Below are 12918 nucleotides of genomic sequence, written 5' to 3' on the forward strand. Positions count from 1 at the left end.
TAGATAAAGAAAGGGAAATGTGCGACGACGAGGGCTTCTTCTATCCTTTAATATTATTAAGGATCAGAATCTCATGTTGGAAAATGCTTCTTAGTTGATGCTCCATCTCTTGTCTCTGTTCTCATTTCTCAGGTCTAGACAGGAGCCGCCAAACCCTCTATATCCCATTTTAACCGTAAATGTTTTTATCAACATAAAAACGACATATTGCAATTTACGAGACCAATTTCAGTTTGATTTGGAGTAATGATGATTTTATTATGAAATATAATAAGAAAGAACAAGCATGAGACAAAAGTATTAATAAAATAAAAAAAATTTATTTGTATTTATAAATGAGGTAAGGGGTTTATTTATGAGTTAAGAAATTCTCTCAAGATAAAGATAATGTTAAGAAATTTGATTAGGATGGATTAAATTTTAATTTTAATTTAAATTAATCTACATCTAAATCTAAATATACATAATCAAATTTAAGAGTTCAAATTAAATTACACTCTTATGTTTGGCCCACTGGGCTATTTGGCCTATCTTGACTATCTAGCATAATATGAATTCTTGAATAGTAACATAATGGATATTCACACACACACACACACATATATATATATATATATATATATATATATATATATATTTATAATACTCCCATTTGAATGTTCATTATATTGAAAGTATATCTCATTAAAACTTTATTAAGAAATAACCTCATGGAAAAAAATATAAGTAAAGGAAAAAGAATACATATTTCTTTTAAAAAATACGCTTTTGAAATATTGTCTCATTAAAAACCTTATAAAAAAAAACATAGTGGGACAAACCTTGATGAAGAAAAAAAGTATATTGCGTATTTTACTGCCTCCGATGATTGCATTATTTAAGATCTTTAAACTACACATTTCAATCTTTTGTACCAACTTTTCAAATATTGTAATAGGAAGGGCTTTGATAAATAAATCTACTAGATTGTCACTTAAACAAATTTGTTAAACACTAATATCACCTTTTTCTTGGAGATTATAAGTGAAAAAGAATTTTGACAAAATATGTTTTGTCCTATTATCTTTAATGTATTCTTCTTTTAACTGAGCTATGCACGTGGTATTATTCTCATATAACATTATTGGAATTTCTTTCTTGGTTGACAAACCACACATATCTCAAATATGTTGAGTTATAGATCTTAATCAGATACATTCACAACTTGCCTCTTGAATTGTTAAAATTTCTACATGATTTGAAAAAGTAGTAACTATAGGTTGTTTTACAAAGCATCATGAAATAGTTATACCTCCATACGTGAATAAGTAACTTGCTTGGGATTGAGCTTTGTGTGTGTCAGATAAATATCTTGCATTCGTATAACCAATTAAATCTGATTTTGATACATTTGAGTAATATGAGTCTATGTTTATTATTCTTCAGAGATATCGAAGTATATGTTTAATTGCATTATAATGTTTTCGAGTTAGAAAAGAACTATATCTTACTAGTAAATTTACCGCAAATGATATATTAGGTTATGTATTACTAGCAAGATATATTAGTACTTTGATTGCACTAAGATATAGTACTTCAAAAGTAAGAAGTTCTTCATCATCCTCATGAAGTCGGAAAGAGTCTTTTTTTCGTGTCTAATGACCTTACAAGCATTAGTGAATTCAATGGATGAGCTTTATATAGAATCATTTTAGCATTTTTGCTATATAATTTTATTAATGGACAAAAATTCTATTTGTCTGCTAGGAACGACATGTGTTTAGATCATAAGTAGCGAAATAAAAAAATTGAATAATTTAACCAACAATATACTTGCCACCACCTATAGATCACCTTGGTTCATTTTAATATGAACCAAACAATAATAGGATAATCAAAAATTTTACCTAGCTAGGTGATGTAGTAATCACGATGGCAAATCCTCTTGAAAAGAGAAAGCTTAGCACACTTCGAGGAGGTGAAGAACTCGAGCGACCCAAGTGTATGGCCTTCAATGGTTTCACACATAATTGCACTTGAACTTTCAGTAAGGTGGGAGCTTTCAACTACTCTTTGTGCTAGCAAAATGGACAATAATTATCTTTTTCCTCACACAATCAATGGGCGAACCACACATGAGAATTTCTTCTCTCAAAAATTCTTTTTCAAGGGGGAGGTTAGAGAGTTTACTAACAATTTTCTGTCTAGGTTTTTTTTTCTCTTTTGTTTTTTTGTTTTTTTGACAACTAGGTTATGTGAGGTGTAGTTAAAAGTGATATTTATATTTAAGTTAAATAACTCCTTTAATTCCAACTAAGGCCTCAATATTATAACTCTTTATAATATTGGCCCAATACTTAATTAAACCCTTTTAATTAAGTCATTGTAAATTAAAATCAAATTAATTTACTTTATTCACCTGCAATTAAGGCTTTAATATTATAATTATTTATAATATTTGCCTAAAACTTAATTAAACTATTTTAATTAAATCTTTTAGAAGTTAAAAGGCCTAATGTATGATTTAAGTCCAACTTAAATCATCACACTCTTAATTTAATTCATAATGCAACTTATTGTGTGTAACTCATTAGGTTCTTTACATATTGGCATTGGACTTGAATTGAAATCATAATTAATTAATTTAAATGAATCATATTCATTATAAATTAGTTAATTCAATTCCATAAACCAAGATTGACATCTAGCAATGCATTATGGCCACCTAATTGTTAGGAAAGTCAAAAGGTTTTTTGACACCTTTTCAATTTATAGTCTATCAATGTAATTCATTCTTTCATCATATATCCCAAAGATGATAAAAGTATGGTGCAGTGTTTACTCTTATTGATCTCCATATTCATTCTTAAGATTAAATGATTACCTCTATTGAGACTTATGAAACTCTTTTCATAATCTCAAAGTCACGTTAGCCTAAGACTTCAATAAGCTAATATTAACAAAGAACTATTAAGATATGTCCCCTAAATCACTTGGGGTGATGATCCTTATCTTGACCACTCATTTACCTTCACATGCTTTATGCTACAACCAACCATATCTTGATTTGGCATCCTTGGTAAGACCCGTAAGGATATGATCAAATATATAGCATTCCACATATAAGACAATCTAGTGTCTCAAGTCGAAGGAATATTTACATGATTAATACATGAGAAATATTTGCATAAACATTAGAGTGAGATACCAAATGCATTTCTCATATCGGGTCATATTTAGTGAACTTGTCCTAAAAACAAGCACTTACATTCTAATTCCTAGTATCTCTATATTGCAACTTATGAGATTGGTTATATCACGACCTGAAACTCCCATCGAACCCGTGACAACCGTCGCGATGTCCCGATAGACATTCATTACTTAGAATGCCAATCAAAACCTCGCAAAGCTTAACATCAGTTTTTGCACCTCCCATATGAGCAACAGTTGTTAAGTATCATGTTTTGAGAGATTATAAACTATTTCCAAATCAAAACAATAGAAAAATAATTTTTTCTCACAGGGGTATTTTGGTCATTTTTCCTTAAAAATCTTGAAACCAGCTAAAAATGTAGTATGCGAGTGGAAAACACATATTTCACAATCAAAAATAAGTTTAGATGTCTAAAACATTCATTTAAAGTGAAACTATAACTATTTGAATATAATAAAAATATTCAATAAAATATTCTATTTTCTTATAAAACAATATTTATAGAGTTCTCGGTAAATAATTTTTATAGCTAAAAAGCTAAATAAATTCATACATACTGTAATACAGATAACCAAAGCATAAGATTTAATTTACAGTGACATGTGGGCTTACGAACGACCAAAAGTATCAAAAGCGGTAAACCTACAGTTTTTGAGGATGCAAGTCCAACTGTAGTCCTCAACAAAGTGAGCTATCTACCAACTATTCTGAGCCTAAAATGGGTGGAAGGAGGGTGGTGAGATTATATAATCCCAGTGAGTAAACAAATATCATCTAAAATATCTAAAGCCGAGTAAATGGAGACAGATAAAAATAGATTATCATACTGTAATTCATCACCTTTCAACTCATTTCAACCAAATAAAATCAATTCATATAAATCGAGTATTCAACATGGCTTATGAATTTCTTAAAACTTTGGCTCGTGCAAAAATCATTCACATACTCAGTTATCAAGGATACCTTAGCTTGAGGCTATCCCAACTGAGTCCGCCAATGCTGTTAAAAAGTCATGTACGCATAAATCATGTTTTTATTTTGAAAACATAGTCGTTCCTTGGCGTTGGCTGAGTTCACCCTCACGTGGTGGTTTGGCGTGAAGTGAACTCTAAAGTTGTACCTCGGGAGTTATCTTATACTCCTCTCCGACCGAGGTAAGAATATAACAAGGTTACGGTGCCCCTCTAATAGGTTGGTCCACAGAACCCGCCCACTGCAGCAAGCTAAACCCACCAATTCAATAAATCTCAACCGCATGACATGACAATTATATCACAATCCAGCCTCTCAAGGCTAAATACATAGTTCATATATTTCAACACAAATACCAATTCAGCCATTCATGCAATTATTGTCATAAGCCATTCGATTCAAACCATGAATTTACAACATATGAAAACAGTCTCCAATTACTCTATTTTCAAACCATCATTCAATTTCAAGACAATATTATAAAATCATTTCATTAAATCACATTTTAATTACAAAACACAAAGATTTACCATTTAACTCATTTTCCATAAAATTACAAAATCGGATAAAAACCACTTTAGATAATTAAGATGATAGTAAGGTTAATCACTATTTCGGGAGTCGAATTCCAAGTACTCCGATTCTTGATCCTCAAGTACTATCTCTTTACTTTTGCCAAAAAGCTCACCACCTAGACATAATGCACAATAAGCCATTTACTACATTTGTGCTAATTGTTATAAAACCAATTCAGGCTCTATACTAATGCATGAAATGGAATGCAAATTGTTCAGATTATCGTCTAAACACGGTGTTCTACACAAATTCAATTGTGTACCTAAATAAAATGGTATTGGCCTAATTCGATCTATCACCCAATTAATTGGCCAATACGTCCAATTCAACTCCAAATAATTCCATTTTTCTCCCAATACTCTAAATCATCAAACACAAATTAAATAACTTGAAATATGACAGAATCATCCTCACATTTTCTCTTGAAAAATTCGACCATGGTGGGTGCATCAACACTATAATTTTTCAAGCTTGATTCTCACACCATAAATCACTAATTCCTAACCAAATCACTTGAAATAAAATCAAAATCATCATCAATATTCCACATGGAGAATTCGGCCAATGATGGGTGATGGAAGAACATGAATTTTTCTTGCTTGATTTTCATGTTACACATCACCAATCAACTAAAAACACTAAAATACATTAAAATCTAACCAAAACAATCATCAAAATCTCTCTCTAAGTGTTTGGCCAGCAAGAGACCCATCATAAAATCATGTGATTCAACCATGGAAAATGCAAAAGAATGTATAGGAAAGGTAGATTACAAGTCAAAATCAAGAAATTTTACCTTTGATTGCTTGATTATTTGAAATCCACCAATTTTCTCTTGAATTTTCACCCTAGGGTTCTTGTTCTTTCTTTTCTTCCTATGTTCTTGCTTTGGCCGGCCATAATGAAGAGAAATGGGCTGATTTTGTGCTAATTTAAAAGGAAAATAATAAAGAAATAAAGCTTGACACTTGTCACCTTACCATTGGTCTATTTTTAAATTCTTAACTATTAAACTTTCTTTCTTCACCACATAAAATCCTTCAATTATCCATAATAATATTGGGTAAAATCCATGTGCTGGAAAAGTGTTGGGTGGTGTAAAATTACAATTTTGCCCCTAGGGTGGCAAAATGACTATTTTACCCTTACGCTCGAAAAAATGCTGGAATTAAAATTCTTCACTTCTCAAACTCAAATTATACTGCAAATGATCAATCTTAGTCAAAAATTTCATCCAACACTCACATCTTAACCTCGAGTGGCAAAATGACCATTTTGCCTATAAGTCATGAAAATTCTAATTTGACTCCAAATCGATCCTTGAACTCCGAATCACCATTTTAAGTCATTCTAGGGTTTTAAAATTCTCAATTTCATCTTAAAATCTTTATTTATACTAGTTTGAGGCTTAATTCAACTTAATTGTACCATTTAGTATATTGCCGTCCTTTAACGATTTTTGAGGTACCCAAATAACCAAACATGCATTCTTATTTAAGAATGGAATAATAAACATATTGTAGAGCTGGGCTTGACAGGTTACTTATTTCTTAAGTAAGGAATATATAATGTACCAATCTCTAATCATCATTAATGTCCAATCTCAATGATACATTGACCACGAACATTTAGAGATTATGCTTTGATACATGGAGATCTCATAATTGTAACCCGTTACAATTCTCTTACAAAGCATATTAATCTCATAGACTTCATCTAATAGACTTATAACCTTTATAATTAATCTCATGAAAAACTCTTGTTAACTCTATAGCTTTCAACTCAATCCCCGTGTGTTGAAATGACAAAAGAAAATGATCAAAATTCATTTAAGTCTTAGAACATCAAGTCTAAACATTCCCTAACACTTTCAAATGAGTTTGAAAAGAAAAACTGTAAAGCCCGACCTTATAAAATACTATTCATGACTTATATGTGATGATAGCATGATTGCATGCTAGGAGAGTCCCGAAAAATTTACAAAAGTCGGTATTGTACCTAGAGGTACAACAAAGTTTATTTAATCCTCGAACTAGATCAAATAGGAATTTTAAGGTTAGATTAAGAGTTTCACAGTTCATGGATGACTTAAAATGGTAATTTGGAGTTTGAGGATCAATTTGGAGTCAAATCGGAATTTTCACTAACTAGGGGTAAAATGGTCATTTGCCACTTGGGGACAAAATGAGAATTTTAGAAAAGAATTTTTTGGCCCCATTTGACTTATTGGAGTATAATTTGACTTATTGAAGTATGATTTGAGGTTTAGAAGTGAAAAATTTTAATTTCGGTATAATTTGGAGTATAGGGGTAAAATGGTAATTTTGCCACTTCAGGGGCAAAATTGTAATTTTCCACCACCAGGATATTTTTTCCAGCACATGGTCTTCCTTTGTCTTCATCTTTGACCCTTGACTAAACATGTGGTGGAGATAAAATGTTTAAATTTTTAAAATTTTAAAAACGGGCCAATGACATGATGCCATGTGTCATGTCTTTATTAATTTATTATTTTCCTTTTTAAAAGGCACAAAATCAGCCCATCTTCCACCCCATGGCCAGCCAAACCAGCAAGAAGAGAGAGAAAACAAAAACAAAACCCTGGAGAGAGAAAATCAAAGAAAAAGTGTGAATTTTCAAGGAAATTAAGTTAAAAAGGTGAGATTTTTTCTATTAAGCTTGAGTTTTCTTATTCCCAAGCATTTCTCTTTATTTTCCATGATTAAATTACATGTTTTCATGATGAATTCAATTCTGAAAAAATGGGTTAGGAGAGAGAAAGTTGTTGGATTTATTTGATTTTAATTTATGTTAGTGTTTTTAGTTAGTTTAGCATATTTAGAAACAAAACAACAAGAAAAGAATTTATTTTCTCCCCCAACCATTAATGGCTGAATTTACCATGTAGTGAGTGAGGATGAGTTTGATTTTATTCTAGGAGAATTGGTTAAGGAATAATGAATTATGAGTTTAGAAAAATAATGAGAATTTTCGGAGCAAAAATACGAATTTTTACCCATTAGGGGTATTTTTGTAATTTACTGTTGGGACTGATAATTTGCACCACACTGAGGGACATTAAGTTAATTTGGGTGCAATTGAGGTATAGAAACTGAAAAGAATTAAATTGGAGTTTAAACGGACCCGTTAGGAATTTAATCGGGTGATAAGACGAATTAGGCCAATACCGGGTTTAGATAGTTACCAGTGCATTTTTGCATTCCATATCATGCATTGGTAGTCTAAATTAGTTTAATTTTGATTTAGTACCAACTTGGTGAAACTCTCAATTTTGTACTGTGTCAAGGTGGTGAGTCCTCCGATAAAGGCAAGAAAATTGCATCCGAGGACCAGTAGACAGAGTGCTTCGAAAGTCTGCATTCTAGACATTGTGAGTAAACTTACTATCATTTTAATTATCTAGGGTGGTTTTTAGATGCTTTCATGAATTCTATGAAAAAAGGAATTTAAAAAGATAAATTTTCATGTTTTATGAATAGATGAGTTTCAATGAAATTAAATTATAAATTGTTTTGAAATTAATAGTGATTTTGAAAAATAGAGTACACGGAGACTATTAATTGTGGCAATTTGATTGTTTAAATTAACTGGCTTATGATAAATCAAGCATGATTGGCTAGTTGGCAATTGTATTGAAATGCGAATTGTTTGGTTACCTTGAAAAACTACGAATTACAAAATTGCCATATCATGTTATTGAGTTTTATTATATGGTGGATTATATATTAATTAATCACTACAGTAGGGGGTTTCTGTGGACCAGCCTTTTAGAGGGGCACGGTAAACCCCATTATATTCTTACCTCGAACGGAGAGGCGCGTAGGGTATCTCCTGGGGTAAAGTTTAGGGTTCACTTCACGCTAAACCACCACGTGAGGGGAAACTCAACCAACGCCAAGGAACGGCTATGTTTTCAAAACAAAAACATGATTTATGTGAAATGTGAATTTTAATAGCCTTGACGATCTCGGTAGGATGCCTCGGCCAAGGTGTCCCCGATAATAGATTTATGGCACAAGCCTAGATTTTTATGAGATTCATAAGCCTTTTTACGTATTTTGAACGAGATGTGTTCTAATTGTATAACCCAGTTTATGATGATTTACTTTATTGTCTCCATGTACTCAACTCTAGATGTTTATGATGATGTCTGTTTACTCATTGGGATTTTATAATCTCACCACCCTCATTTCCACCCATTTCAGGTTCAGTATAGACTGTAGATAGCTGATCTCATCGAGGACTACAGTGGGATCTGCATTTTCCAAACCGTAGGTTCACAGTCCTCTTACTTTTGTTTATTCGGGGGCACTTTTGTTATTGTAAATTAAATTAAATATTTTGGCTTACTGTATTTAAGTATGTATAAATTTATTTAGCTTTTACGCTATAAAAATTATTCACGTATAACTCTATAAATATTGTTTTATAAGAAAATAGAATATTTTACTTAATATTTCTTTTATTTTCTTATTATATTCAAATAACCATAATTTCGTTTTAAATGAAGATTTTAGACTTTTAAACTCATTTTGAATATGAATTGTGTGTTTTGTACTTGTATATTACATTTTAGCCAGTTTCAAAATTTTTGAGAAAAATGACCAAATTACCCCTGTGAAACGAAAAATTAATATTTTATTTGTTTAAAGTTGGAAACAGCTTAAAATCTTTTGGAACACGATATTTGACAATGGTTGCTCACAAGAGAACAGAGAAACGGATAGTAAAGCCTTGCGAGGTTTCGGGTTGACATTTCGGGCAATAAGTGTCTACCGGGACACCGCGACGGTTGTCACGGGCTCGAGTGGAGTACCGGGTCGTGACAAAAACAATGAAAAAGGACTTTGAAAAATGCATTTTGGAGTATCAATATATTTTTAAATCTATCGATACATGTTTTTACGAAAAGTCAAATTTTGAAAAGTCAAACACAATCTACCGACACATTCTCAAATGTATTGATAGAATTGGGATAGAATGCTTATTGCCTTAAAAGTATCGATACATTTAATAAATGTATCAATGCGTTTTCTACATAATGCTTACTGCTTCAAAAGTATCGATACATTAGCAAATGCATTGATACATTTTCAACAGAGTGACTAAACCTTTACATGACAGTTCAAAAGTATCTATACATGGCAAAATGTATTGATACATCATAGTGGGTATTCAAAATTTAAAAACAGTGTATTGATACATTCACAAATGTATCGATACAATATGATCGTTAAAGTCTTGAATAAAGAGAAGTACAACTATTTTCATATTTAATGCATTCTTAACTATCTTCGAAGCTTCAACAACTATAAAAACAAGCTCCCTCAGCATTTATGAAGGTTGGAAGACTTTGAAACACAACTCAAAAGAGAAGATTTTGGCAAAAATCATTCAAGACTCCTTATACTCTTCTTTTAGTTTTCAAGTCTTCTAATGTAACATTTATTGAGCCTTCATTCCTTCACTAAACATTGTACCAAATTTGTTATTCAACCTTTAAGAGGCATATTAGCTATATTTACATTTTTCTCATTGTATTTACTTAAGTGGTTATACCTTAACCAATATAAAAGGTTGACTGGTTGTGCTTTAATCATAAAAAGACATTGTACTGAAAAGGTTATGCTTGATCCATAAAACGCATTGTATTGAATTTTGATTTAATAGTGGATTTTAAACTCCTTAGTGAATCTAAGAGAAAGGACGTAAGCAAGGAGACCAAATCTCTATAAAAATCTTTGTGTTGATTTTTCTTTCTTCATACTACTTCAAGTTTCATTTGCTTTTACCAATCTCCTTTATTTTTCAAGGAGTCAATTATCTTGTTTATTTTTAAATTGGAAATTTGGATTAAAAGAACTTTATTTTCTCAAAATTGAAAAAGAATTTTCAAAATTTCAAAACATTCCAATTCACTGCCCTTTTAGAATTATTCACTTTGAGCTTATTGCACTAACACCTCTAATCATTTAATATGAATAATATGATTGCATGTCTGGAACTAAGCCTTGACCAATCTCAATTGGCTACAGGGCTTATTCAAATATTGTCAAGTGATCAATAACAAAACTTTGTTTTTTTAAAGTCTTTCATCTCAAATTCTTTCTTTAAACAACCCACAGCTTTTGATAACTCTTAAAGAGTTTCAATAATATTTAGGTCATCAACATAAACAACAATTATGATAACTTCAAATCCAAATCTTTTTATAAAACCACATGGGCAATTAGGATCATTTTATAGCTTTCTTTCAACAAATATTCATTACGATGATTATACCACATGCAATCGAATTACTTTTAATCCATATTGATTTAATTTGATAGAAATAAATTTTTCGAAAATACAAATTTGTGCTTCAGACAACTTAAATACTTCAAGAGTTTTCATATAAATATCGATATCAATTGAGCCATATAAATAGGCTCTACATTCATTAGATGCATTTCAATTTTCGCATGTATTGCCAAAGTAATTATATATAGAAATGTAATTGCATCTACTAATAGAGAAAAAGTCTCTTCATAATCAATACTAGGTCTTTAGGTAAAACCTTGTTGGCAAGTTGTACTTTATATCTTACAATCTCATTTTTCTCATTTCATTTTCACACAAATACTCATTTAGCTCTCATTAGTTTTGCACCATTTGTTGTATAGACTACAGGTCCATAAATTTCACATTTTGCAAGTGAAGTTTTCTTAGATGGAAAATATTTGGTTATTAACTATAAACCAATTGTATAAAAGAGAATTTGTGATAATTCCTTGGCATACATACAAGTGCTGCTACATGCAAAATGACATGCCCCCAAACAGAAATGGGGGGTTTAGTTTTCGTAAGTAATAACATGAGTAACCAGTTGTTCAACAGTTATTCCAACTAATATGCAACATTCATTAAATGCTTGAAATGTAAATTCATCAGCATAATCCAGATGAATAATCTTGATTGCATAATCAATAAAATGTGCTCGCAAACAAATAATTTATGTGAGTAATCCTGCAAATGCCAAATTGCAAGTTAATAATAAGTACACATGTGACCATCTAGTTAATGCATCGATTAAACTCATAAAATATTTAAATGATCCACATGGTGGATGTATGGGTCCACATATATCACATTGATTACATTTTAAAAATATAGGGGATTTAAGGTCTATTTGTTTTTACGTAAAATATTTTTTAAAAAATGTTTTCAAGACTTATACTTGTTTGGAAGACAATAAATTTATTCTAAATATAAAACATTTTATGAGTCAACAAGAAAAATACCTAATTGACCATCGTAAAATGTCTTACACCCTCGAAAGGTGTAAGATATTTTTTGAAGAATTGAAAAAACACTCTTATACTAAACCTAGTAGTAATTTAACTAAAAAATTTTTAACTTATAAATATTAATATTTAAATTATTCAATACTATTAAAATACTAAAAATATTTTTAATAAAATCACCCAATGTAAATAAAATTTTTATTTATAAATTGAATAAATCTTACTAATAATTATAATAAAAAATATTTCAATGATCGTCACTTAATAAATATACATTTACAAATATAAGTTTTGAATATTTTACACAATTGATAAATATTGATATTTTTACAGTGTTACGATAAAAAATAATGAGATGGAATTTTTTTTTGAAAATTAGAGTTTACTTTCATTATACTTATGTGGTTAAATGCTTAGAAAATTATTATTATTTATTTTATCCATTTTCATTTCCATTCTTAATTTTGATCCGAAATTAGTGAAAACCAAATGACACTCATTTTTTGTAATCAACTCCTATTTATCATTTTAACACCCAACTAACTCTACTAGTAATAGTAAAAAATATTTTTCACAAAATGATCGAAACAATAGAAAATCTTTTCGATAGTTCATTAAAACAATAGAAAATATTATATTTTTCAATAAAATATTTTACACAAAAAAAACTTTCCCCTTGTAAGTTATTTTTCGATTACCAAATGGACCCTCAATCCCAAATTTAGTTGATGATGGCCTTATTGCCTTGAAAGCAAGCAACACATAAGAATTTATCGCATTGAAAATTCTTCTGATTTTTCAATGGATAATCACATGAATTTTTAATAAATTTTCACATCATTATTAATCTAGGATGACCTTAACCGGTCATGT

The 12918-nt window shown here is 30.3% G+C and overlaps 1 long non-coding RNA gene across 1 annotated transcript; it reads left to right on the forward strand.

Annotated features, from left to right (window-relative positions):
* Positions 1-7276: 7276 nt before the first annotated feature.
* Positions 7277-9128, forward strand: LOC148764293 (uncharacterized). The gene is made up of 3 exons (XR_016024412.1): positions 7277-7399; positions 8049-8132; positions 8968-9128. It is a non-coding gene; the product is annotated as an uncharacterized LOC148764293 (long non-coding RNA).
* Positions 9129-12918: the final 3790 nt, after the last annotated feature.

The sequence above is a fragment of the Theobroma cacao genome, chromosome 2 (genome assembly GCF_053813885.1).
Source record: "Theobroma cacao isolate CCN51 chromosome 2, ASM5381388v1, whole genome shotgun sequence".
Taxonomy (NCBI): Eukaryota; Viridiplantae; Streptophyta; class Magnoliopsida; order Malvales; family Malvaceae; genus Theobroma; species Theobroma cacao.